The sequence below is a fragment of the Balaenoptera borealis genome (assembly GCF_965194805.1).
Source record: "Balaenoptera borealis genome assembly, chromosome: 3".
NCBI lineage: Eukaryota > Metazoa > Chordata > Mammalia > Artiodactyla > Balaenopteridae > Balaenoptera > Balaenoptera borealis.
The window spans coordinates 157,697,871-157,725,801 of record NC_138866.1 but is presented as its reverse complement, the minus strand read 5'-3'; the positions used below and the strand labels follow the sequence as shown (position 1 = coordinate 157,725,801).

Below are 27,931 nucleotides of genomic sequence, written 5' to 3'. Positions count from 1 at the left end.
GGTCTGGCCACACGTGAACCATGGCCAGTCCAGATGGAGGTGTGCCTGGTGCAAAGATGGACACCAGATTTCTTTATATGAAAAAAGGAAAGTAAATTAATATTTTTATATTGATTACATGTTAAGGTGATAAGATTTGGGGTTAAATATATTATTAAAAGTCATTTAACCCGTTCGCCTTTTTTTTACTTTTTTCAATGTGATTACAAGAAAATCCTAAATGGCATTTGTGAATCCCATTGCGTTTCTACCAGGCAGCATCTCTGACGTGCTAACTGCCTCACGTGTCCCTAGAAGATGGGGCACCCAGCACTTCCCTCCACAACTTCACCTCTAAACTCCATTTGGTAGAACTTTTATAAATCTTCCTTGAAACACCAGTTTTCCACAGTAAACAGTTTCAGAAACCAGTCAAGTAATATTTTCATCTTTGGCTCAGTCTCATTCAGACTCAACTAGCTGTCACACTGCATCTTCTGACAAATCCACAAGGATCCTGTGTTTGTTACCTGAGGGCGAAGCTGCGACCAGTGAGGCAGGCCCTGCTGGTGATGCACTTTACAACACTCAGTTAATCAACCTTACGATCTACTAAACCAGCGGTCCGCAAACGTTTTGGCACCAGGGACCAGTTTCGTGGAAGGCAATTTTTCCACGGATGGGGTGAGAGGGTGGGTCCAGGCGGTAATGCAAGCAGTGGGGAGCGGCAGATGAAGCTTCACTCACTCGCTCACCCGCCACTCACCTCCTGCTTTGCAGCCCAGTTCCAAACAGGGTCTGTGGCCCCGGGGGTTGGGGACACCTGTACTAAACAATCCATAGTTTCTAAGTAATAAATCATCGATACCCACACTTAAAACAACCAGAACAAACTTACCCAATTAACTAAAACATAACTAAACCCATCAGTCTAGTCTTTAAAATGATCATTTAATGATTTTAAAACACAGGAAAAGAATGTGTGAAATAGCAGATGAATTCCAGGAGTCATTATTAGAAACCCATAGTTCCATTGGTCTCACAAGTCCTAATACATAAGTTAACCTTGAGGTAAGGGTTGCATTTGTACAGATGCTGGGGGGACTTGGAGAGTGTATCTGGAAAAAGACGGGGGATGAGGCTGTGTCTCGGGGAGGCTGCCCCGGAAGACTGGGGACAGTCACAGCACGCTGCCAGGTAGTGTGGTACCACAGCTTACATTCGCAGAGCTTCAGCAAAAAGAGGAAAACTGATGTATTAATTTCTTTAGGAGACATAAATATTTTGCACCATAAAATATATAAGAAAAAATTTCTGTGAGATTTGCAGCAAGAAAAAAAAGCTCAGAACATTTATAGGAACAGACATTGACAAACAATAGTGATGAATATATGGATTACATTACCTTTCTTTTTAAATAAACATGGCTTTCAGCCTAAAAGTAAAAAAGCCATTGGCACAAAAGACCTTGGATTTTCCTGAGCCTAAAATATTTGGAAAGCACTTGAAGGAATTTTCCTGAACCTTCTGCTACACTCAGTAATCCCTACCTAAGCTACTCTTGAGTAAACTATTTTGAGAATGACTCATCCTGTACATACACTTGCCTCCTTTCAAAACACCAGCCCTCTGTTTGTATCATCTTTAATTTCTTTCATCAGTGTCTTATAGTTTTCTGCATACAGGTCTTTTGTCTCCTTAGGTAGGTTTATTCCTAGGTGTTTTATTCTTTTTGTTGCAGTGGTAAATGGGAGTGTTACCTTATTTTCTCTTTCAGATTTTTCATCATTAGTGTATAGGAATGCAAGAGATTTCTGTTCATTAATTTTGTATCCTGCTACTTTACCAAATTCATTGATTAGCTCTAGTAGTTTTCTGGTAGCATCTTTAGGATTCTCTGTGTATGGTATCATGTTATCTGCAAACAATGACAGCTTTACTTCTTCTTTTTCCAATTTGGATTCCTTTTATTTCTGTTCTTGGATCGGAAGAATCAACATTGTGAAAATGACTATACTACCCAAAGCAATCTACAGATTCAATGCAATTCCTATAAAACTACCAATGGCATTTTTCACAGAACTAGAACAAAAATTGCACAATTTGTATGGAAACACAAAAGACCCTGAATAGCCAAAGCAATCTTGAGAAAGAAAAACGGAGCTGGAAGAATCAGGCTCCCAGACTTCAGACTATACTACAAAGCTACAGTAATCAAGACGGTATGGTACTGGCACAAACACAGAAATATAGATCAATGGAACAGGATAGAAAGCCCAGAGATAAACCCACATACATATGGTCACCTTATTTTTGATAAAGGAGGCAAGAATATACAATGGAGGAAAGACAGCCTCTTCAATAAGTGGTGCTGGGAAAACTGGACAGCTCCATGTAAAAGAATGAAATTAGAACACTCCCTAACACCATACACAAAAATAAGCTCAAAATGGATTAAAGACCTAAATGTAAGGCCAGACACTATCAAACTCTTAGAGGAAAACATAGGCAGAACACTCTATGCCATAAATCACAGCAAGATCCTATTTGACCCACCTCCTAGAGAAATGGAAATGAAAACAAAAATAAACAAATGGGACCTAATGAAACTTAAAAGCTTTTGCACAGCAAAGAAAACCATAAACAAGATGAAAAGACAATCCTCAGAATGGGAGACAATATTTGCAAATGAAGCAACTGACAAAGGATTAATCTCCAAAATTTACAAGCAGCTTATGCAGCTCAATATCAAAAAAAAAAAACCCAAACCAAAAATGGGCAGAAGATCTAAATAGACATTTCTCCAAAGAAGATACACAGATTGCCAACCAGCACATGAAAGGATGCTCAACATCACTAATCATTACAGAAATGCAAATCAAAACTATAATGCGGTATCACCTCACATGGGTCAGAATGGCCATCATCAAAAAATCTACAAACAATAAATGCTGGAGAGGGTGTGGAGAAAAGGGAACCCTCTTGCACTGTTGGTTGGAATGTAAATTGATACAGCCACTATGGAGAACAGTATGGAGGTTCCTTAAAAAACTAAAAATAGAACTACCATAAGACCCAGCAATCCCACTATGGGCATATACCCTGAGAAAACCATAATTCAAAAAGAGTCATGTGGGCTTCCCTGGTGGCGCAGTGGTTAAGAATCCGCCTGCCAATGCAGGGGACACGGGTTCGAGCCCTGGTCCGGGAAGATCCCACATGCCGCAGAGCAACTAAGCTCGTGCGCCACAGCTACTGAGCCTGCACTCTAGAGCCCGTGAGCCACAGCTACTGAGCCCAAGTGCCACAACTACTGAAGCCCATGCGCCTAGAGCCCGTGCTCCACAGCAAGAGAAGCCACCGCAATGAGAAGCCTGCGCACCGCAATGAAGAGTAGCCCCCGCTCGCCGCAACTAGAGAAAGCCCGCACACAGCAACGAAGACCCAACACAGCCAAAAATAAATAAATAAAATAAATAAAATTTAAAAAAAAAAAAAAAAAAAAGAGTCATGTACCACAATGTTCATTGCAGCTCTATTTACAATAGCCAGGACATGGAAGCAACCTCAGTGTCCATCGACAGATGAATGGATAAAAACGATGTGGCAGTATATACAATGGAATATTACTCAGCCATAAAAAGAAATGAAATTGAGTTATTTGTAGTGAGGTGGGTGGACCTAGAGTCTGTCCTACAGAGTGAAGTAAGTCAGAAAGAGAAAAACAAATACCGTATGCTAACACATATATATGGAGTCTAAAAAAAAATGGTTCTGAAGAACCTAGGGGCAGGACAGGAATAAAGACACAGACGTAGAGAATGGACTTGAGGACATGGGAAGGGGGAAGGGTAAGCTGGGACAAGGTGAGAGAGTGGCAAGGACATATATACACTACCAAATGTGAAATATAGCTAGTAGGAAACAGCCACATAGCACAGGGAGATCAGCTCGGTGCTTTGTGACCACCTAGAAGGGTGGGATAGGGAGGGTGGGAGGGAGATGCAAGAGGGAGGAGATATGGGGATATATGTATATGTATAGCTGATTCGCTTTGTTATAAAGCAGAAACTAACACACCATCGTAAAGCAATTATACTCCAATAAAGATGTTAAAAAAAAAAACCAGCCCTTTTCACCAAGCCACCTGCAGCCATGAGAACGGAAGATCTAATCTGCCCCTTAAACTCATTCAGGATCATGAAGTCCCATCCCAGCAGAGGCCAGGAATGGTGCTGAGTTGGCTGGGTTGGGTGGCTCCTGGGTCAGCTTCTATCCATCTTTGCAAAGGTCCTTATCAGCCACTGAGATGGAAGAGCTGGGCTTCGAGGCCAGACAGCTGGATGCGAAGCTGGCACCTTCTCTTACTTGCCATGAGATCCCCACCAAATTCGCAGGGCTCAAAGCAAAGTGAAAATGTGGGTTCCTTTGTTCAGAAAGCGTTAAGAGTCTCCAGACAGCGAGGGCAGAGCACTGCACCAAGCCTGGACTATCTCTGAGGTTCCTGTGTCCTTCAGCACAGGGATTTTTCCACCTCAGCTCCATGTCTTCACCCACGTAATTCCCCATGATCTGTCTGCATTACTGGGCTGTGGGAATTAGGACAGTGAAGACAGCTCTCATTTACTAAGCTCGAACACACCACAGTTTCTATGCTGAGCTTTCTACCTGCACTGTGTTTAATCTCTACTCGATGCCCCCCCAACATGTCTCATGTCAGATGCAGAAATTATCTGTGGTCCCTGAGCGATGGGCTCACCATCAGCAGCTCACTGGTCTTCAGTGACAGCAGGACCGGAACCCAGTTCTTTCTGTATCCAGCTCTGCTTTTCATCACCTGCCCTGCCCTCGAGAAAAGCTGATTCACAAGCAAAATCCTATCCTCAATTCCTTGCTCTAATGCTTTTTTTTGTTTTTTAATACATTGAGTCACCTTGGAAAAATTTTTGTAAATGAGCAAATAAAGACTGATACCGTGACCCTCTGAAAGCAAGGGTGCAGATGCAGGCGACTACATCTGCAGGGAGGGGAGGTGGAAGCAGGAGAGCATAGGTCTCATGAGCCCAGTTCCTAGAATTTGGTCCGAGGAGTCCGGGGCCGTCCTTCCAGCTGAGAGATCCCCCGTTCCTCCTTCTCCTGCCCTTGTTAAAAACAGGAAGCTTTGTTACATCTATAACGCCTTTCATTTTCTAAGCTGGATTGATTCCTGATAAGCATTCCTTTTAATTATTCTTTAATGTTTATTGCCTTTTCTTATCAAAAAATGGTGGCACGTTTAAGAATTCTGTCTTTTTTTCTTTTTCTGAAGGAAATCATTGGTCCTTCTCTCCACCCGCTTCCTGCATTTCTGCCGTTTGTGAAGTAGAGTTTCTGGGAGTGGGAGGGGACCTGACTCCCCAGGACAGTTATACTGGAGGTGAATCTGGAATCTGGCTGGCCTTCCAAAACCACTCATCTACAAAGAGGTTTTATAGCCTTGTAAACAGCTGTGGCAGCAAAAATCTCCCTGTTCAAATGACCAAATAAAGTAAGATAGGACTAATTTGATATTTTTCAAGTGGGCTTTTAGAAAGTAAAAAATCATTAACCCTAATAAGGTTTATTTAAGTTGCCTATTTAACTGGCTAATTTATTTATAACATATTATTTGTATAGGAATGGCATTTCCACTATACACCTCTGTGTGCAAATAACCAATTTCAATAAACTGGGTCCATGTCTGATGAGAGCGTATGTCTGTCCTTCATCCAGAGAGCAATTCCCTGTCCTCCTCCTTTCTTATGTCATTAACCTGTGCAATAAGGTCCTGTTCTTAACCACATTTCCACACACTACAGCCCAACCAGAGCCTGACTCAGTGCCTGAGTCGCAATGCATTGACTCCAGTGATAGGACTGCAAGTCTGATGCACAGACTTTCTCATTGAGCTTTTCTTTTTTTTTTTTTTTCTTTTTTTTGGCCACACCGCACGGCTTGCGGGATCTCAGTTCCCTGACCAGGGATCGAACCCCGGCCACGGCAGTGACAGCACCAAATCCTAACCAGTAGGCCACCAGGGAACTCCCTCATTGAGACTGACGGGTGCAGTGTCTGCTTTTCCCTTGCAGACCAAAGTAAGGGTTTTTGTCTTTCATTTTTATCTCTGAGACTGTCAGCTAATAATGTAGTTGTTCCAGGTATGGGTATGACCTGAAACTATAAGTGAGTCACTGAATACTTCAGAAAAAGGAAGGCAAAAATGTCCGGGACAGACTGGCCTCATCCTCATCCCTCATGAATTATCCGTCACAGCAGTCGCTACCGAACAGACACTCTCCAGCTCCCCGTAGTTCCACACAAGCTCTCTTCCACCCTCACCTGTAAAATTTTAATCCAGATGTTTCTTGTGTCTTAAACATAATCATAGCTGTGGGAATTCCTTGCCAAAATCTTGTGATAGTCTTTCCTACTACATTTTAACTCAGCGTCCTCTTATTTTATGCTCAGATACGTGGAGAGGATTTGTTCACTGTCTCTTGCCCATGAATTTTTTTTTTTTTTTTTTTTTTTTGGCTGCGTTGGGTCTTTGTTGCCGCGTGTGGGCTTTTCTCTGGTTGTGGTGAGCGGGGGCTACTCTTCCTTGTGGTGTGTGGGCATCTCATTGCAGTGGCTTCTCTTGTTGCGGAGCATGGGCTCCAGGCACATGGGCCTCAGTAGTTGTGGCACACGGGCTCAGTAGTTGTGGTTTGCAGGCTCTAGAACGCAGGCTCAGTAGTTGTGGCGCACAGGCTCAGTTGCTCCGTGGCATGTGGGATCTTCCCGGACCAGGGCTCAAACCCGTGTCCCCTGCATTGGCAGGCGGATTCTTAACTGCTGTGCCACCAGGGAAGCCCCCTTGCCCATGATTTTGATCTTCAGCTGTGATTAAGTCTCCTAGTGTTCACATACAACGTTATTTTATGACAAAGAAAAATATTCACAAAATGTGGTTAAATGAAAAAAAAATAACCTCATATTTCTGGGGGAAAGCCAGCAAAAAGGGGGAAACAAGGCAGTTAAATAATTAAATATATGGAGAAAGTATAGTGGGAGGATGACACATGCCAACATTAATCGTCACTGCTCCAGGTACCAGAAGTAAGAGGGTAATCTGTTAGGTTTTTTGCCATATTTTGAAAGCTCTGGACATATTTTGGAGTTATAGCATTAATACTGTAATCATTAAAATACTACAATAAATTGAATAAAGAGATTGATTAAAGTCAGACCAAGGGAGCATTCTGAACCTGAGTTCAGACCCGGGTGGGCTGATTCTGAATTGGTAGGTCTTTCCACGCCACACTTCTCTGTCTGGGCCATGTGCTCACGGGTTGTTGGGGGAGGAAAGGAGGGTGCAGTTCACTTCTCTCCATTTCCAAATGCCCTACTGGGATCAGAATTACTGCCTAAATGACCAAATAGCTTGACGTGTGTTAATATCAAAAGATCTAATTTTAGCTAACAGGATTGTATTCAGCAATCAGTAGGGCTGGGGTTAAGGTTTGAAGAGGGAGAGGATGCGTAATTATGGCCATACCTTTGCTAAGACCGGCTTGCCTTATTCTAATTATAAATGTTTTTAACAAATTGCCAATGTGAACACTAGTTTAGGTCAAGTCTTGGCCATTGAATTCAAGAATTCCCAACATAATACCAGCTACATGCTAGACAGACTGTTTGATTCACATTAATTCAGTGTCTGAATCTCAAATGATTTTCCATCAAAGGGATACTCCTAAATTCAGCCTCTCACCCATCCCTTAACAATTCCCTCCAGAGAGAGAGACAGAGAGACAGAGAGAAGGAAGTGAGGAAGGAAAAACCCGTTTTGTAGCATTTGTCCACTCACCGTCCATGGCCAATTTCAAGCCACCACGGTGACATCACTGACCTCAGAGCTGGCAAGGAACGTGCACCGTGGGCCCGCCTGAGTTGGTGTGAACCAGCTCCAGCACATCACTGGATATGACTCCAGCGCTGTTGCTGAGGATCTCCTGAATCTCAACCTCTCTGTAAAAACAGAGGAGCTACATGTAATCAAAAATTGTATTACAAATCAAAGAAGATCTAAGTAAGAGGAAAACCATGCTGTATTCAAGGATTGGAAAATCCAACCTAGTAAAGATACCATTTGGCCCCAAATTGATCTCTGCAATTCCTATCAAAATCACGCACGTTGTTGTGTAAATATAGACAAGTTTACTCTAAAACTGATACGGAAAGAAAAAGAACCTAGAACAGTTAAAACAATTTTGAAAAAAGAGAATAAAGTGAAAGTATGCACATTACTTGACTTTAGGACTTGTTAAAAAACTACAGTAACCAAGACAGCATGATGTTGGCAGAGGGATGGACACATAGACCAATGAAATGGAGTAGAGATCCCAGAAATAGGCCCACACAAACACACCAAACAGATTTTTGTTAAAGGAGCAAAAGCAATTTAATGGAGGAAAAGTAGTTTTTCAAAGAATGCTGCTGGACATTTGGGTTGGTTTCACCTCTTGGCAATTGTGAATAATGCTGCTATGAACATGGGTCTGCACGTATCCCTTCCAGACCCTGCTTTCAGTTTTTTTAGATAAGCAAAATATGGTATATACTCACAATGGAATATTATTCAGCCTTAAAAGGGAAAGAAATTCTGACACAGGCTATAACATGGATAAACCTTGAGGACATTATGCTCAGTGAAATAATCCAGTCACAAAAGGACAAATATTGTGTGATTCCACTTACATGAGGTACCCAGAGTAGTAAAATTCTTAGAGACAGAAAATGGAATAGTGGCTGCCAGGAGCCGGGAGGTGGAGGAAATGGGGAATCCTTTTTAATGGGCACAAAGTCTCAGTTTGGGAAGATGAAAAAATTCTGGAGCTGGATGGTGGTAATGGCTGCACATCAATGCGAATGTACTTAATGCCACTGAACTGTTCACTTTAAAATGGTTAAGATGGTATATTTTATGTTACGTGGTGGAACTATAACATATAGAGAGAGAAAAAATAAAAAACAAAACCTTGACCTAAACCTCACGCTGTGTAAAAATTTAGCACAAAATGAGTCATAGATTTAAATGTAAATATAAAACTGTAAGACTTTAGGGAGAAAAAATAGAAGACAATCATCTCAGGATCTAGGGCTGGGCAGAGAGTTCTGAGACCTACAACAGCATGAGCCATAAAGAGAAAAAATTAATAAAGTGGATTTCATCAAAATTCAAAACTTTTATGTTGTGAAAATCCCGGTTTATGAGGATGAAAAGACAAACCACAGGCTGGGAGATACTATTTACAAACCACATGTCTGAGAAAGGACTTGTATCTGGAAGATGGGAAGAACTCTCAAGTCTCAACAGTGAAAAAAACAAATAACCCATTTGGAAAGTGAGCAAAGACGTGAACAGACATTCACTGAAGAGGAGGCATGGGTGGCAAATAAGCAATGTAGGACACTTACATTGAAATAGTCATAGCACCAAAGGCTGGCTGGCAAGGATGGAGAGGAACTGAACTCCCATTCATCCCATTCATCGCAGGTGGGGATGAATGCCGTGTGGCTGCGCTGGAAAACAGCTCGGCTGTTCCCTGTAACACTAGCGTGCACTCTCCCTAAAACCCAGCAATTGTGCTCTTGGGCATTCATCACAGAGAAATCAAAACTGACGTGCACAGAAATGCTGTACGTGAATGCTCATGATGGCTTTCTCTGTAAGAGTCAAAAAACTGGAAACAACCCAAGTTTCCTTCAGTGGGTGAAAGGTTACCCACTGGAGTTCATCTGTAGAATGGGACCCAATGCACCAATAAAAAGGAACAAACCCATGGTACACGCAGCAGCCTGGATGGACCCCAGGGGCATCCTGCTTGGTGGAAAATGTCAACCTGTAAAGGCGCTATTCCTGAAAGATTCCATTTTTGAAACCTTTTGGAAATGGCCCTAGAGATGAAGAGCAGGTCAGTGGTTGCCAGGGGACAGCGATGGCGCAGATATAAAGGGGCAGCTGGAGGGGCTTCTCTGTGATTGTGATTGTGGTGTTGGTTACAGAGACTATTCACGGGAGAAGACGGCCTGGGACACACACACACACACACACACACACACGGCAACTGTGTGAAGTGAGGGATGTGCTGATTATCCTGACTGTGGTCACCACGTCACAATATATACTTACATCAAAATATCACGTTTTACACCTTAAATTCATACAACTTGTATGGGTCAATGAGACCTCAATAAAGCTGTAAAAATAAAACCAAAAAAAAAAACCTAAGAAAACATAACTTAAATGTGTTATTTACAAAACACATCCAGGTAAGCTTTATTTTTAGGAGAGGTGGGGCTGATGCCCTGAAATCCGCAGCAGCACAACCCGAAGCCCCGGGACACTTTCCACAACCCGAAACCCCGGGACACATCCCACAGCACAATTCCTTGGCGTCAGATACTATTTACTAACGTATCTAAAGTGACCCTCTTGAAAAAAATATTTTGGTCATTTATTCGGATTTTCCACTTTTTGCTGTACTCAAAGGCTTCTACAACAACAACCCAAGCCTCCCAAGACTCTCTCGGGTGTGTCCTTTTCTACTTCGGATGCTCCACCTGGGGCGGCTGTGGCAGAGAGGATGGGGTGGAGGGGAGGGGATGAAGGTTCCACAGGACAGCCGAGCGTGGGCTGGGGGCAGGGTCTCCAGGACCCTGAGATTAAGCTGGGACCCGACAGCAGGAGAGGAGCCCCTCCAGAGAACAGCAGAGGGGGGTGCCCCTTCCCTTCTGCTGGGGGCGGTTCCTTCCAGCCCCTTCCTCTGCTCTGCTCCTCCAGGGGGCATCCACTTGGCCTGGGGCTCCCCAGCTCCACATTATCAGCTGTCACTCTCCCCTCCCTCTGCCCCTGGCAGTATCCCGCCATTGTGCTGGCAGCCACAGGCCACTAAATCGGATGAATAAATAACCTTCTGATTCAGAAATGTGACACACTTGGCAAGGGGCAAATGGTGCATGTTTCACTAAGTGTGAAAATATTGTCAGGGCTACTACAGAGTGGAGACAAGTTGCAGAAATGGCATACAAATGTCACCTAGAGAGCTTCCTGGGAAATGCATTCTGAAAACCAACTATTAGGTCTGCATGTGGCTCTTAAAAATGTATTATTATTGATATTACTATTAAACTCATCTGAGAAGTAACCGGAGAAATGTCCCCACGTCAGTTACTCTGCAAAGAGAGACCCAGGGATAGAAGCAGGAATGAAATCTCTGTCTCAAGGAGGGGGATTCCCTTTAATTTTGGAAGAAAAGGGGATACAGGAGAAATGTCTTGGATCTAAATTTTTGTCTTCCAAACTGGTTTTCAGGAGATAAGTGTCTACGATCCTTCAGTGGATAATAAAGCAGATTGTCTCTGATCTGCAGGGAGCCGCACCACCAGCTCACACAGACCCTGCATGAAACACAGCCCTGCACAACACACGAGGGTATAATTACCGTCTGTGCAAGTCCATCCTTGGAAATTCAGTTGACGCCGAGCAGAGAGCACCACCAGACAGCCATATGGCGTTCCCTCTCCCACGGTGATATTTTTATTCAGAAATTACCGTGCAGGCCCTGATTTTTGGCTGCCGGATTCCTAAATCTGCCTTGTGAGGCCTCCTTGCCGTGCTGTATCTCAAGAGCTGCCTTTGGATACAGGGGAAAATGATTCATAATTGAACCAAAGAGATTCTTTTAATGAACTTGCCCCAGGGGATATCAAGCTCTTTTTATGAACAAGTTTAATGAATCATAATGAATTTCATCATACGAAACAATGTGGGTCCACCATAAAGAAGACAGGAAGTGAAGTGGTCTGCGCTCGAATGGGAAGAAGCACAGGAAATTATTTGGAACCCACGGGCACAGAATGAAAAGAGAGAGTGTCGTATATGGAGCTTAAATACTGGGAAGGGGGTATATAAATACAACACACATTACCTCTAAAGTAATTTCAGCAAAAAAAAAAATCCTATGTACAAATTATTTATGGCACTCTTCTATAAGGGCTCTTATAGCTTGTTTTCAAACTTTGTTTTTAAGAGAAAAGGATTCCTTCCCTTTAAGACTCTGTTCAGATGTCTACTCTGTGGTGTAATCTTTTCCAGACCCCCCTTCCTGAGTCTTCAAATACCTGGGCTCTCCCAGCCCTGAGGCCTTGGCTCTGCAGGCGCAGTGTGATGGCACTGCCTCTGCCCTCAGACTAGATCAGCAACTCCTAAGGTCCGGGAAACATGAAGCGCTACCCTCCCCTCGAGGAACTTAAACCCAGCGGGAGGCCGACAAGTGAGCAATTACATAATACATTTTTGTAGGTTGCAGTGATGGAAGGAGCGTGGGGAAAGCATTTTGCCACCTTGTCAAACAGAACAGGCATTATGGAAACTATATTGATGTGAAACAGGATGGGGGTGCCTGCCCACCAGAAACACTCTGGATCCTTCTCTGTCCTGCTCTGTGCCCCAGGAAGCTTGGCCTGGGGCCTGCCATAACGGCCTCCCTGGCTCTGGGGGAGCCCCCAGTGAGAGACGGCGGAGGGAGATCTGGGGTTGGGGGTCGAGAGCGTGGGGTTCCTCACGCCCCTGCCTCTGCAGTGTTGGCCTCGGGTGCCTCCCACCCCTTGCTGGTACCTTGTCCTTTCCACACCTCAGCATGCAGCCCCTCTGTTAAACATCCCTTAGTTACGCAGCTCTGGTGGCTCCCCGTTTCCACAGGATGGGTAAGAATGAGCAGATGAGAGGCGGCGCCGGGCAGTGGGCACAGCTCACTGTGGAGAGTGCTCGGCTTCTGGTGAGGTGTCAAGCAATTCCATTGCCTGGGACACAGAGCAGATGAGGCCCAGGAAAACCAGGGAGCCAGCAAGATACATGTGGGGATCCTGGGTGCCCTGCTGAGGAGCCGGGAGCTTACCTTAAAGCCCAGAGGCGGATTACAGGGTGGACCAGCGAGCAGTTGCTCCAGGAACAATCTTTGGAATAAGCTGGAGAGACGCTGTGCACTAACCCTGGTTTCCTCTGTTTTACTGCCTTACGCGACTGGGAAGCGACCTTGATGGCAAAATGGTTTAGCGAAATGTCATCAACCCCCGCTCAGCCAGCGCAAACCAAGACTTCGGAGGCATCTTTGTGATGCCTTGTTCTGGATTTTCAGTACAACTGCAGGACATGCCAAAAATAAAAATAAAATGTAAAAACAGGACACTAAAGTAAGGTAACAAAAGCTTTGTTTAAAATAGGGACAGTTCTATATAAGATGATTAGTTCGTTAATATTTAGAGCATCTAGTAAATCCCTTATTGTATACAGAACAGGCAATAATCTTTGTTAAGATCTTTGTTAACAGGGTTTCTTTCTCCCTCATTAAATGTTGAACAAGTTTTAAAGAAAGTGGATTTGAGGGTTGCCAGGTTACAGGCTTAAATGCGGCGCTTGTATGTCTCATGCCGGTCCTGCTAAAAGATAAAGGGAACTCATCAGAATGTTCTAAGAAATGGGTTGACCAGATTCATTTCCATTTTAGGAGGACTGTGTGGCTCCTTGAGGAGAACGGTTTGAATTTGGACCGGCTGATGAGGACCTGGGACTGGGGCAGTTAGGAGGCTTTGGTCTTCATCCTCATGGTGAACAAACGCAGGTGGAAGCAATGGAGATGGTGACAAAGACTGTGGAGGGAAGGGTCGTGAGGGCTCCAGGACGGCCCCAAGTCCCAGTCTGAGCACCTGGGGGAATGTCAGTGCCAATTCCAAGGGTGTGTCAGGGCCCCTGACGCCAAACATCTGGCAATTTGGAAACTCAAACATATGGGCAAAAAACAGGAAGGCGAAATATCTTTATTTAGATATCCCAACTACAAACATTTTGGTCCCTTGGACGTGTTATTTCTGTCTGGACATTTAAGAAGTGTGTGGCTATTTTTAGGTTGTATCTGCTTTCCCGTGGTTTCGTACCTAGAAGAGATGAAAGCTGCTGGCATTCGGGTCACATACCTTCCCTGGAAAAGAAAGAAAATGCAGTTGAGTTTAGGACTCCTTGAATAATGGGATTAAAGATGGGAAGCTGAGTTGACCCGCAGTGAAATAAAGAACGATGGCACAAAGATGAAAACAGGAATTGTCTGGTGGAGGTGTTAGGACCGCAGGCAGGGCAGGTGGGCTGGGCCGGTGCCCAGGAGGGGGGTGGGCTTTGAGCACAGCATTTGCAGCTGCAGAACCGAAGGCGAAGTCTGGGGTGCTGCTCTTGCTGTCTGGGATCCAGAGGCCTCCATGGGACTCCAGGCGGAGGGTATGTGGTTCTTCCTACCAGCAGCGTGCAAGAATTTGTCTCTGAGATTTTTATATACAATATGCAGCTTGCGGGGGTGGGGTGAGAAGCAAGAGGGCCTGGGTTATTGCTTTTAAATTATGTTGTTTTCTTGGGAAGAGAGACTACTTTTTAAAAAAAATTTTTGGTGGTAAAGAAACTTATAATGTAAAATCTGCCATCTTAACCATTCTAAGTGAATAGTGTGGCAGTGTTACCTAAATGCACATGTTGTACAAAAGATCTCCAGAGCCTTTACATCTTGAAAAACTGAAACTCTGAGCCCATTAAACAACTCCCCATCCTCCTCCCCCTCCCCCGACCCCCAGAAACCACCACACTGCTTTCTGTGCCCATGAACTTGACTATTTTAGGTACCCCACATGAGTGGAATCATACAGCATTTGTCTTTCTGTATCTCGCTTATTTCACTTAGTATTATGTCCTCAAGGTTCATCCATGCTGTAGCCTGTGTCAGAATTTCTTTCCTTTTTTTAATTGAAGTATAATTGATGTACAATATTATATAAGTGACAGGTGTACAATATAGTGATTCACAATTTTTAAAGGTTATACTCCATTTATAGTTATTATAAAACACTGGCTATATTCCCTGTGCTGTACAATATATCCTTGTAGCTTATTTATTTTATACATAGTAGTTGTGTCTCTTAATCCCCTACCCCTATTTTGCCCCCCCCCTTCCTTCTCCCCACCAGTAACCACTAGTTCATTCTCTATATCTAGAATTTCTTTCCTTTTTAAGGCTGAATAATATTCCATTGTATGGATGAGTACATTTCCTCATAATGTTAGCATCTACATAACCATGGTCCATTTATCAAAGCTAAGAAATTAACATGCATACATTTCCCTAAACTGCAGACTCTGGGATTTCATCATTTTCCCACTCATGTCCTTTTGACGTTCACATGTCCCCTTCCACCTGTGACGAATTCTCTTCAGAATTCCCTTGTGTTTGATGACCTTGACAGTGTTGAGGGTACTGTTCAGGGGACTTGTAGGACATCCCTCAGTCTGGGTTTGTCTGACTTGGCTCGGGTGCGGGTGGTGAAGTCGTCCTTCCCCTTCCATGCCCTCCTCTCTAGAGTCACGGCGTGCAGTTCACGCTCGCAGGAAAGTGTCAGAAATTCACACTGACCTAGTGTCCGGAGTTTGGGGACACGTGTTCGATCCCCACCGTGTTTAATAAACGTCTGAAGGAGACCCTTGAGGCTGTGCACGTACCGTGTTTCTCCTTAAAGTTTTGCCCCTTGATTCTAGCATTCTTCAGCTCATCTCCCTCGTGCAGTGATGACTGTGGTGTCTAATGGTGGTTTTCTATTTCCTTTGTTCCTCCCACATTTGCTCTTTGGAATTCTTCTGTAAGGAAAGCATCTCTTTTCACTATTTTTTATGCAGTCATTAATTTACATATTTTTAAAATGTACTTTAACTTTTTCATGTAAATGAAAACATACACATACTTGAGTTACAAATTAGAATATGTTACACACCAAAGCTTACACATTGGAGAATATGTAATGGATTTACGCTGTCATACTGCCATGTTAACCTCATTTTGTTTGAAGCACAGGCTAAAGTCAGTCTTTTCTTCCTGTTTCTATTTCAATTTTTGAACTCCTGAAATAGGACATTGGTTAGGAAGTTTATAGTTTTTCTCCTGGGTATGTGTATATCTGTGTGCATGTGTGTAAATTTAAGATAAGCATGACCACCATACAATAGAGTATGTAAGTAACTACTTGCCCATGTGAATCACGACTATTTTGATGTAGTGTGAACAATACATTGCGGACAAAATTTGGAGGTTGAGGTTGATACAAGACTATATCCATCATCTGTAAATCCTGATATCCATAGGTGGTAAATAACAAGGGAATATTAGAAGCTTCAACATGTAAAACAACTTATTCTAGAAAGAAATAAAAAAGAAAACTAGAGAAGAAGGGAAGAAGGAAGGCAGGAGAGAGGGAGGGAAAAAAACAATTTTCTGACTAATTTATGCTTCTTATATTGGGATACCAAGTAAGAGCTCATGAGAGGAGAGGGTTCCGTAGCAAACCCCTGTCTGGACACCATGGTGCTAGGATCCCAGTCTTCCCAGTGGGAACTTACGTACTTATTTCTCATCCCCTTGTTGAGATGCCAGTATCTTGCTCGACTTTAATTGCTTTCCAGTACGTTCCTCTTCAGAGCTGTCATTTCTCTAAGTTTTCTAACTATTGTTGTGCTTGGACCAACCGATTTCCAAGCTTTGCAGACCTCTTTAGTTTGCCAACCTGAACACTTCTGAGGAAAATCATTTAGGTTACACTTCAGCGAAGCACATTTGCCTTAGATGAGCGGCCTGGTGCGTGCGCCCGGTGCCCTTCCTCACTCGGCACTGCTGTAGAGGCAACCAGCGTTTCTAAGGGTTTTTTCCATAAGCACTAGATCTTGATAAAGTAGATAACCTAGACGATTTTAAACAATTTACAAGAGTCTAGGTTTAAACATAAATTGTCCTGGAAATTACAAAATGTAGAAATTATCCAAACAAACTTTATTTTTATATAATTTATTGGAAAATGCATTTTCCATACTTTTGGCATGAGCTTTTCAGAAGATGAACAATTACTAAAAATAAATCTATAGTAAACTATGTAGAAATCAATTTGACATTCAGTAACTTCCATAAAGGCAGAATCATTTTTAAAAAGATTAAAAATAGTGAATTATTTATGGATTTCCTAAATACAATTTGAATTTTTCTTTTGGACTTGACTTTTGAAAATGGGACTTCATATTTTCTTTGCTTGTTAGAAAGACCAGATAATACTATTCTGGAGAGCAGTTTGAATGTTTTAATGATTTAAAGATTATCTGATTAAAATGAAATTCAAAAGGACTTTTGAATCTGAAATTTAGAAGTCATAATTCTAACGATTATAGAACTAAAAACTTATTCTAGACTCTGGATTTTCATTAGCTATCAAAACTTACTTCATTTTTTTCTTTATATCTAAACTCAGTAAAGTAGACACACACACTAAAAACAAAACTAAATGTCCTGCTTAACTGATTTAGACAAAAACTTCACTCTTTGTAAATACAAAGATAAGCGTTAACTCTGAGCCCCATCACTTTATAATTGTATGTTTAGGGGTAAATACATAAATTATTTGAGTCTTTGTTTCCTAAACTGTAAAACAGAGCTCATAGAAACCATCCCACAGAGTTAATGTGCAGATTAAAATCTATTAAATTTACATACATCATATTTAAATTTATATATTCTATAGCATATATATAAATACATATTCAATAATATTTAAATTTTTGCCACTGGTACCCTTGGAATAATATGGTGTAACATTATAATTGGATTTACTTTTTATCTTTTATTTATGCAACAAATATATTTATATCTTATATATATATTTATAACAGATATATTTACATCATTGTATATGAACAAAGTTGTCTTATTAAACACACTTATAGATGCATTCATTTGTTCAACCATTCATTCAGCAGATATTTATGGGGCACCTACAGTGTTCCTACAGTGTTCCAGGCACTGTTCTAGATGCATGAGACACACCACTGGGCAAAAGAGAGAAAGTCCCTTGTTCCCAGAGCTTACATGCTACTAGGGGAGATGGGCAATGAATAGTAAATGTGGTAAGTAAGTTATGTCATATGGTAGAAAGTGTTAAAGTGGAACAGAAAAAAAGACTAGATGGGTTCCGCCTACTTGAGATCCTCCCTTCCTGTCTGCCTGCACGGTGGACTTCAAACCCCAGCCTCAGAAATAGAGACACAGCCTTACAGAGACTGCTTCCCCAGCCCCACCCTGGGTAAACCATTTCCCTGGAACAAATCCTACTGTTCTGCTTGTCTGGTTGAACCTTGATTGATGGACCCTACTACGCCAAGTTCTAGGCTCTGGAGATACCAAGAGTTCTGTGACTTGTTCCTTGCTACACACAGAATGTTTATGTCCCCCCGAATTCTGTATGTTGAAATTTAACCCCCAAAGCGATGGTGTTAGGAGGTGGGGCCTTTGGGAGGTGATGAGGTCATGAGGGTGGAGCCCCCATGATGGGATTAGTCCTTATAGAAGAGACCCCACACAGCTCCCTCACCCCTTCTGCCACGTGAGGACACAGCAAGAAGACACCATTTATGAACCAGGAAGAGGGTTCTCACCAGACACGAAGTCTGCCGGCACCTTGATCTTGAACTCCCAGACTCCAGAACCATGAGAAATACATGTTTGTGGTTTAAGCTGCCCAGAGCAGCTGGAACTAGGATAGTTCTAGATCCAAAGATAATTAAAACCTGAATGGGAGGGGCTTGCAATCACATGTGTGTAATTAGTTTCATGTTCCTTGAAGGTGAGCACCAACGGATCAGAGTCTCACTAAAGCTCCTCAGGGCCCCAGTGATCAGAGGGACTCATAAATACTGCTTGCTTGGCCCATGTGCTGTCTTCCCAAGTGAAAACCAGCCAGGCACTGGCCTCCTTCTGGAGGGAAGTTGTCACTAGTGGTGAGCACCCTGGATGGGGCAGATGGGGGGCTGTTTCTGCAGCAGCCTCTTCAGATAATCGCTGGCTTCCTGTCTGCATAGGGCTTAACCTGAGAGGCTAGGGGAGGCACCAGTCAGGCCACTTTACGTTTCCGTGAGATCAGCATAACCATCTCCAGGAGAAAAGCCAGGGAGAAGGAACAGAGCAGTTGTTGCAAGGACTGGTGCCTTTTCTCTGCTCCTGCGCAGACAGTAAATGCAGCCTCCGTGCCTCTCTCTCAGGAAGCTCAGCCCCAGCTCTCTGCTCATCCTGCAGAAATAGATGCGCATGGCGGGGCTCAGGGATTCATTTCCAGGGTCTGCCTGTGCCTTTCTGGAGGCATAAATTGGGTTCTTCTCAGGCGTATTAAGAGGTACCTAATTGCATAATTCATTCCTGGCAGACTTTTCTCCCTCTAACAATTCTGGCCTTGTTGAAAACAAAAACTATTTTTACCAGGATTGAGCTAGTACAGTGCTTTGTGCAAACACAACCCCTGTGTCAGAGGAGATCAAACTCATTCTTTCTCATACACTTTCACAACAACCTGAAAAGTAGGTGGGTGGAAGGTATTATTACTCAGACACCTAGAAAAACACGTCGTTGTGCACATGAGAATAGCACACAGTTTCATTCTTCCCCACCTTCCCTCCTAATCGCTCTCTCCCTCCCTCTCCCTGACTCACTATCCATGTAACAGAAATCCCGCAATAATGAGCGTGTGCTTCTGCAGGCTACTAGCAAACCTGATGTTCCCACCAGAAATATACCCTAAGGATTGCAGGGTCCTCCACCCTCTCAGAGACCTTATAGTACTTAAGAAACGCTGGGTTATTCATTAGAACTCTGCAGATGATGATCCTGGAGAAGCTACTGGTTGTTCTCTCATTGCATTAGTCAGGTCGGGCTGCCAGAGCTAAATACCTGTCTGAGATCAAGCTGTCAACAGGGATGGTGTCTGGTAAGGACTCTCTTCTTGGCTTGCAGATGGCCGCCTTCTCACTGTGTCCACTCATGGGGAGAGAAAGAGAGCAAGCTCTGTGGTTTCTCTTCATAGAAGGGCACTAATCCATCACAGGGACCTCACCCTCATGAACTCAATTACCCCAATTATCTCCCAAAGGCCTCATCTCCAAATACCAGCACATTGGGGGTTAAGGCTTCAACATTTGAATTTTGAGGGAACACAATTTAGTCCATAGCACTCATGTACTTCAGGAAGAAAATGTGGAGTTGGGTCCATTTCATTTCATTTTTCCACTCCTCTGCCCTCATGGGAACACCCTGCTCTTCTAGCAACATGGCTCACAGCCATGACAGTGCATGATCACCACTGCACACCTGCAGCCCTGTCACTGCATGATCACCACTGCACACCTGCAGCCCTGTCACTGCATGATCACCACTGCACACCTACAGCCCCATCACTGCTTCACCACTGCACACCTGCAGCCCTGTCGCTGCTTTACCACTGCACACCTACAGCCATGTCCCACCTTCTCATTCGTGAAAGGCTTGGACTTCTCTTCACAGGCACGTTCTCTCCTCCAAGTTCAGCCATGCTTTTGCATGACCTGTGTTTTCATGTGAAAACTCATCTGAGTGTTTGCCCTCCATCCTGGCCTCGTCTCTCCAGTTACCTGCTCTCGCCCAGGACTCATTCTTCCCCTCCCGTAGGCAGGCACTGGGCTGAAGTACTGCTTTGCTGAAGCTGCTTGCTCTGCCCACAACAAACTGTCCTTCCAGCTTTTTCGAGGCCTTTGCAGCTCTCTTTCCTTCTTCTTGGAGGCGTCGGTACACTTTCCTCTCCATCCCTTTCCATAGCCCCTTACTTTCCGCTCTGCTGCCCATGTCGGCAGGGCTGTGTGGCATTGCAATGACAGCAGGTTCTTGGTAACATTCTAAAGTGTCTTTTCATTGTGTCCATTTGAAATGCCTCACTTTTGAATGAACTCAACTGTCCACTTTGTTGTGCCTGCACGCACACATACACACAGGCTGCTTAGAGCTGCTGGAGAGATTGGCGAGCCAGCCAGGTGAGCTGAGTGTCCTGTGACTGCTGGCCTCCACAGGGCTCCCTTCCCGCTCACCCCTGTCCCATGTGCTGCTTTAGGAGAGAACAAGCTCTGACTGCTGTCCACCCCCCATAAGCCAGTGTTTGTGGGCACAGTCACTCTGTTCCATCCTCCTGTTCATCAGAGAAACCACCCTAAAACACCTAAGTTTGTGCCTCGATCCCCCTAACTCTGTCTCTTACCAGGGCTCCTACTGTGGGGAAAATGGACATCACCAGATGGAAAATCGGTGCCCTCCTCACCTCCAATCCCTGACTCCATCAGTGGCACCTTTTTCTCAATTCCCATCTTGGGTCCTCCTCCTGAATTTTAACTTCCTCTTTGTTACTGACTCCTTCCCATCAGCACTTAAATATACTCTGCCCCTCCCACTTCACCTCTTCCAGCCCTATGTTCTCTGCAGCCACTCCCCTGCCCACGTCTCCTGCCCATGTCCACGTGCATTCAGAGCATCTCGCCCGCTTGCTCCTCCACTTCCTCGCCACCTGCGTGTGGCAGCCAGCTGCTGTCCTGCCCGCACCTGCCATCCACTCTCCCAAAGCTGACACCAAGACCCCTGAGTCACTAACCCTTCACTCTCCTCCAGGTCCAGCGTCCAGCATTGTGCCTGGTGCTTAGCAAGTGTTCAATAAGTATTTGCCAAATGACTGTACACACATCCCTGAAGAGGTTCATGTATTAAGAACAGGGTATCTTTCATGAGCAATATCCAGTATCTTCCCATAGAAAGGTTAGGTGGACACATTCGTTCGTGCCTGTGTTCATCTCTCCACTCAGTCACCTGACACTAACTGGCTGTGTGTTATGTGTCAGCCTCTGGTCAGATGCTGGAAAAAGACAGTGAATCAACACAGCCCCTGCTAACAAGAAGCAAACTCGCATATCAAGTGAAACACTATGCTTAAATACAGAACACATTACTCCTAAAGTATTATCTACCCCTGCCCCCATATGCCGGAAGATGAATAGAGAGGAGACAGGTGACAGGAGGGGTCCCTAAAAGAGGAATTTCTAAGGAACCAGGTTCTGGGGTAGTTATCCTACCTCCTGAAAAAAGGTGGAGGCCTTGGGGGCCACAGTCACGTATCAAATTCTTCAAGGGGTAGAAAAATATTCTCCATAAACATCTAACTCCATCAGCCTTGTGTGTTCTGAGCTACTCGAATATAATCCAATATTTGTTACTTGTGGGTTTTTTGTTATTTATTTATTTATGGCTGCATTGGGTTTTCATTGCTGCGTGCGGGCTTTCTCTAGTTGCAGCGAGTGGGGGCTACTCTTCGTTGCAGTGTGCGTGCTTCTCATTGCCATGGCTTCTCATATTGCAAAGCACTGGCTCTAGGCACGCGGGCTTCAGTAGTTGTGGCACGCAGGCTCAGTAGTTGTGGCGCACGGGCTTAGTTGTTCCACAGCATGTGGAATCCTCCCAGACCAGGGCTCGAACCCATGTCCCCTGCATTGGCAGGCGTATTCTTAACCACTGAGCCATCAGGGAAGCCCCTGTTACTTGTTCTTAAGGTAAAACATGATAAACAAGAAGTTTCAGCATTTACCACTGAAAATTGTGTCTCTTCCAACCCAAGCTCTACAATCCCTCTCCAGTCTCTTTTTCTCTGTCAGTCACCCGTAATCAAGCTACCATATTCTGTAGTGACTTTCTTTCCTTAAAATAAAAAGTGGTGTCAAAATAAGAAAAATTATTTATCAAGGATGCCAACATTTGCCATGATTGGGTTTGGCAACTAGTATAAAGCTGAGAATCCATTGATTTAGCAATTTAACCATGTCTAAACAAACCGGAACAATCACAAATTATTTTCTGACACCTCAGACTTTCTTCTTTGTTGTCCACACCTGGAATGGAATTTCAGTATTTACCCTAGTTCTGCAATGAATCTTGATATCCAAAATTTCACAAGGGGCACAAAAGTTATAACAGTCTCTACAGAAATTATATTTTAAATTAAAAAAAACCAGACGTAAAGTGCAAGTCTCATAAAGGAGGAGGTGCCATGGAATCAAATAACACTGGGGTATCACCACTGTAAATGAGTGGGCGTCAGTGATGTAAGAACAATGTTCTGACACTCATATTAGCAACTCCAGTTTTACCTTTTTTGTTCTATAATGAAGAGCCTCTCATTCCTTATTCCAAAGTGAAATGTTTAACATCAAGCAAGTTGTTGACCCTTTTTTGGCCTCCAGTCATTGCTTGAGTGGGTAGCATAGCTTGAGTTAAGTTAACCCATGGCTAGAATTCAGACATGTCTGGGGGATTCATTGGCACGTTGGTTGGCCAGGCCATCCCAAAGCCCAGCTGTGTGAAGGGCTGTGAGGACTTCTAGGAGAGAACTCACCCTGTAGACCAGGGTCCCAAAAACAAGCAGCTGTGCTCGTAACCAAACCTCTGGTTGCTAGTAAGGTGGGGACCTAGTGTACATCAACCGGGTCTATATTCTTGCCCATTGCCCCTGTATGCAGAAACTCAAGTGTTTCAACAAACACTGTTAACACTCAAGCTTATCCAGACCTCCTCAGCCTCTGAACACTAGTGTGGGTGATGTAGCAGTCATAACTCAACTTCTACTGGCTAGACCTAAGTTTCCAGGCTGTTTCGAGTTACTTCTAAGAGCCCCTGGGGTGATTCACCCAAATCTACCCACTTCCCTATCATTTTCCCCCTCCAGACCTCTGTTGGTGTTGGGTATCCTTGGTCTCCCAGGGGCTGGGGAGACACAGCCAGGTCATGTCAGGACATGCAGGTGCCCACTTGTCTATAGGCCTCGCTGTGAAGGGATGCCCAGAGTGAGGCAGTTATGCTAGTGGGCAGGGCAGTTCCAAGTGAAAGAGCAAGTCAGCCAAAAAGATTAAAGAAACAGCAGATGTCACAAAGCATCTGACCTGACAGCTGGCCAGAACTGTTGACCGGCACATGTCTGACAAGCCAGGAATGCTTGGGGCTCACTTTGAAGGGTGTCAAGTTTCTGTGTCAGAATGTGGGTCCAGGAGCCAGTGAATTTGGATACGGCGACAATAAAACCTTGGAAAACATGGAAATACCAGCATTTCTAAACATTTCAAAGTTGCTAACTCACCGTTGGAGAAGTGGGAAAGATGTTTATCAGATTTTCCTATTACAAAACCATCAGAGTCCGTGTCGTCTGAAACTGCTGCTGCTGTGGAGAGACTGGCAGGGTCCCAGAGCCAGGTGACAGACTTGGCGAAGGAGCTCTTTGTTAAAGGCCACAAGGACAGTTCAGTACATTATTTAATGGTTCATAGTACACATGAAGACACAGGTACTCAGGACTGGTTCAGCTGAGGAATGACGTGTTATCCAACACTTTTAACTCAAGATTTGACTTCGCCCGCTTTTCTCTGTCTCCTCCATTCTCTCTCCATCTCTTTTCTCCATCCGTCCCTGTCTTTCTCCTTCTTTCTTGGTATGTCTGTCTTATAACATTGTTCAATATTTTCTCCTGGATCATTTAAGAAATTAATAAAACTCTCATTTATTTATTCTCAGCCATTTATTGGTTGTTGAATAAAATAAACACATAGAAAAATGCCAATAGTAAGAATTGCATATGCTAAGGTTTTTGTTGGCTTAAAACAAACAGATCAAATTCCAAAAAAATTTAAAACTCCATAGGTTACTTAAAGGAAAATCGGACTAATTCTGTTAACGAAACGCAAGTCTGTGTGCCTGACACACAGTGAGGCCAAACAATACCAAAATGCCAGAGTTTGGAACAGAGAAAGATTTATTGCAGGGCCATGCAAGGAGATGGTTGGCTCATGCCTTAAAAACCCCAGGACTTCCCTGGTGGTGCAATGATTAAGAATCCGCCTGCCAGTGCAGGGGACATGGGTTCGAGCTCTGGTCCGGGAAGATCCCACGTGCCATGGAACAACTAAGCCCCTGCGCCACAACTACTGAGCCTGACCTCTAGAGCCCGTGAGCCACAACTACTGAGCCCATGCACCACAGCTACTGAAGCCTGTGTGCTTAGAGCCTGTGCTCTGCAACAAGAGAAGCCACTGCAATGAGAAGCCCGTGCACTGCAGTGAAGAGTAGCCCCTGCTTGCCACAACTAGAGAAAGCCCATTTGCAGCAACAAAGACCCAACGCAGCCAAAAAAAAAAAAAAAACAATTACAACAACAAAAAAACCCAAACTCCCTGAAAGCTTTTAGCAAAGCCCTTTTATAGGAAAGGTGAGGGAGGGGCGTGGTTAGTTGTTGCAGACTTCTTAGTGTCAGATCCTTTGTTCTTGAGGTCAGGTCAAAGGTGACGATGTCCTTGTAAATCTCCACCAAACAAATGTTACTCTCTGTTCTGACAAAAAAGGGGAAGGTCCCAAGGCACAACTTTCACCCTTCGAGGTCCAGCCCTGGCTAAGAGAAGGGGGTCCCTGTGGTGGGGCGAGGGGCTGTTACCCTGCCCCGGAGCGTTCATCTAGCACCCAGTCTGGGTCCTCCTGCCAGTAACCAGGCCTGGCTGAAGAGGCAGATCTCATTTGGTCGCTCCCTCAGAACCAGGTCCCCAGACCCTGCCCAGCTGTCATCGCTGAGGGAGCCAGGCGCCGAGGACCCAACTGGCCTTCAGGCTCCTCAGGCCACCCAAACGGTGGGAGCCAGGTCCCCCAGACTGTGTCTTATGCAGACTGCTGCTGCCGTTAGGTCACAGAGGCAGGGATGGGGGAGAGGTTCACTGCCACCTCAGGGCCTGGGCCCGGCCAGTGGGCAGTCTTGGTGAGGGCTCTGGAGCCCTGCAGGACGCACTCCCAGCCTGTTCCCTGGGCCCCCCAGCTCACCTGCCAGCCCTAGGCTGGGTGAGCTGGAGGGCCCTGGGGAGAAGGCCAGGATCTGCCTCTTACCTCACTCCCCACCTGAGGACCACCACTCCGCAGATGTTGGCTCAATGCCCCTCCTACGGTCGCTCATTGATAGTTGCTTGCTTGTGGGCAGGGCCCACTGCAGCACCGACCAATGGCTGAATGGGGCCCACTGTGGCACCGGCCAGTGCCTGAGCTGGACCTCTACGTTGCTCTAACCAGCCGGCATTAATGGTCTCCGGGTAACCGTTGCCTGGTAATGGGGTGGGGGGTTGGGGGGTGGTAACGGCTTGCAGCAATGGCCGAGTGCTAAGGACTGCACACTGCAGCGCTCTATTTCAATTCCTCAGAAATCATGCTTACATGGACATTGAAAATGCAGAGGCTCTAACCAATAAAACTTGATATGGACAAAACATCGCTCAATGAATCAACTTTTAATAAGCATTTACACGGAAAAAAGATAATAGCAAATAGAATAATTTCATGAAAAATAAATATTTTTTATTTAAATGCTATACAATGTTTAGAAATGAATTAGATTGCCTTAATGGAATTCATTTTCTCTATGCAAAGTTGTCAATCTTGCCAAAAATTTAATTGAAATATGTTTTTACATAGATGGAATGTATATGAATACAGAAAATCTGAGTTTATATACACAGAGATTACAATAATTTTTTCTTTAAACACTATTTTTAGCTTTTGCATACACACACACATATACAAACACAAGTTGTTTTATTAAAATGGAATTAAATCACTTAGGGTGATAAGATGAATAGTTCCTTTGCATTTCAAGTAAGAAACTTCTCCCTCCAGTAATGGCAGACTAGTGTTATGGACTGAATTGTGACCCCCCCCACCAAACTTATGTGTTGAAACCCTAACCCCCTGTACCTCAGAATGTGACTGTATTTGGAGATAGGGTCTTTAAAGAGATTAAGTTAAAATGAGGCCATTAGGGTGGCCCTAATCCAATATGGTATCTTATAAGTACAGGAAATTTGGACACAGAGAGACCCCAGGAATACATACACACAGAGGAAAGGCCATGTGAAGACACAGTGAGAAGGTCGCCATCTGCAAGCTGAGGAGAGAGACCTCAGGAGAAACAGCAGTGTGCATTCTTTTTAGAGAAATAAAATATCCTGGACATCAGATTGGATTTAATTTTTTCATATACAATGTCTAGCACTCAGTCAAAAATTATAGGGCACATAACAGAAAAATAATGTGAAACAATGAACAATAGAAACAGGGGATTCAGGTGAAGGTGTTATCAGTTATGATCAACATGTTTAAGGAACCATAAGAAGAGTTAAAGAAAGGAGAAACTATCAAGAAGGAACCAAAGGGAGATTCTAGAACAAAAAGACACAATAGCCACAATTAAGAATTGAATTGGTGAGTTTAACAGCAGCTGAGGAGAGGTGAAAGAAAGCTGGAAGTGAGCTGGAAGATAGGTCAAGAAAAAAGTATGCTAACTGCAGCACAAAGAGACAAGGGTGTAAGTCAAGTTCCAGTAAGAAAGAAGAGAGAAAGGGAGAGAAAACTTTCTGAAAAACTTTCAAAACTGAGAAAAAACATCAAGCCACAGTGTGAGAGTCATACAGAATCCAACCAGGTAAAATCAAAACAAAACCACACCTAAGTGCAGAATGGCCCCCAGAATCATCTTCCTGATGCACGGTGGGGCCTTAGCGTTTATCCACCATTGGTTGAGGAAGTGAATCCCTCTGACATCTGGTCTGCACTAGTCTGGGACCAGCGAGCCCCCAGGACGCTGGAGAAGATGCTGAAGCAAAGAGGAAAGATTTGCAGCCCGTGCTCCAGGTGGGATGCTGTCACCGCAGGTGAGCTCATGTGACCTGTGTACCACAGCTGAGTCAAAATCACACATGGGCTACGGAGATGTGACGCGAGGAACCAGACGTGTTTGCTACGTAACTCGTTAAAAAGTGTTATCTAAAAACAAAAAAACTGCTAATATCATCTTAGACCTCTGTGTACAGTTAACCTCTTCACAAAGTCATGGCCTTCATTTGTTTTGGAGAACAGGTCTCTAATAATCAATAATAACATACATCGCCCACGTATGAGAATGCTATATTGGA

General features: G+C 44.1%; 1 long non-coding RNA gene across 2 annotated transcripts; it reads right to left on the bottom strand.

Annotated features, from left to right (window-relative positions):
• Window positions 1-38: 38 nt before the first annotated feature.
• LOC309625962 lies at window positions 39-26,999 on the bottom strand. 2 transcript variants are annotated; one of them, XR_014242837.1, is made up of 5 exons: window positions 18,542-26,999; window positions 15,575-15,709; window positions 11,484-14,018; window positions 7,889-8,007; window positions 39-71 (listed from the first exon to the last, which is right to left on the bottom strand). It is a non-coding gene; the product is annotated as an uncharacterized lncRNA (long non-coding RNA). The 2 variants fall into 2 exon arrangements; XR_014242838.1 differs by lacking the exon at window positions 39-71 and adding an exon at window positions 504-1,208 and having other exon boundaries at window positions 7,847-14,018.
• Between the last annotated feature and the right edge of the window lie 932 nt (window positions 27,000-27,931).